Source organism: Sinocyclocheilus rhinocerous, unplaced genomic scaffold (genome assembly GCF_001515625.1).
Source record: "Sinocyclocheilus rhinocerous isolate Xijiao unplaced genomic scaffold, SAMN03320098_v1.1 scaffold564, whole genome shotgun sequence".
NCBI classification, from domain to species: domain Eukaryota; kingdom Metazoa; phylum Chordata; class Actinopteri; order Cypriniformes; family Cyprinidae; genus Sinocyclocheilus; species Sinocyclocheilus rhinocerous.
In genome coordinates, this window is record NW_015645070.1 from 261,218 (window position 1) to 262,036 (window position 819).

The 819-nt window shown below is 38.5% G+C and overlaps 1 protein-coding gene across 1 annotated transcript in view; it reads right to left on the bottom strand.

Moving 5' to 3' along the window:
* Positions 1 to 819, bottom strand: part of LOC107705345 (RNA polymerase-associated protein RTF1 homolog) — a 12,647-nt gene that overhangs the window by 9,002 nt on the left and 2,826 nt on the right. The window lies entirely within an intron of this gene.

Genomic DNA, 819 nt, shown 5'->3' on the forward strand with positions numbered 1-819 from the left:
TTTGCCATGTTACATTCATTTAGTTGACTAGTGCTATACGCTGTATTAACAAAAACATTAATGGCATTAATAAAAACACGTACACTGACAAGCTACGCAATATCGCGTTCATAATCGAATGTGACTCATCTGCGATTATGAACGGGATATTGCATAGCTTGTCAGTGATCTACGGCTCTGTGTATCCATCTGAAAGCACGTGATGGAGATTTACTATTCACAGAACCGGCTTTACTGACGAGATGCGCATGACAATCACATTTCACATCACATTTATTATGCAGCCCTAAGTTTGTTTGTTGATCACAAAGTACAAAGTAGATGAGGAAAACTAGGATGCCGGGTGTATTCAAAGCGCCGCCATTACGGTCTAGAGTGTGTGGAATGGTGCGCTGTGATTGGTTGCGCGGATATATCGCATTCTGCAGAGAAGGGAGACTGGCGTTTGTCGCGGTTTGGAAAGAAAGGGAGAAAACATGAAAGAATAACACGGCGGATATCGCATTTTGCGTAAAATTAAAAATGGACTTTTCAATACCGACCAGATACAATACTGATTTTGGCGGAAAATGGCGTTTAGGAACCAAACTCTTCATATATATACTGTATATATATATATATATTTTTTTTTACAGTCAAACAAAATAAATTTTAAACAAATATCTCCTTTCTTAAGTTTTATATGCAGATTAAGTAAGTCTTAAGGAAACTTTTGACTTGTCTCCCGAGGCCACAGGAGGGCGCCATTCACTCTGATTGTATTTAAAAACATATGAGATGCAGTGAAAAGGAATAAACCTCCACAAATTCGCGACGTGT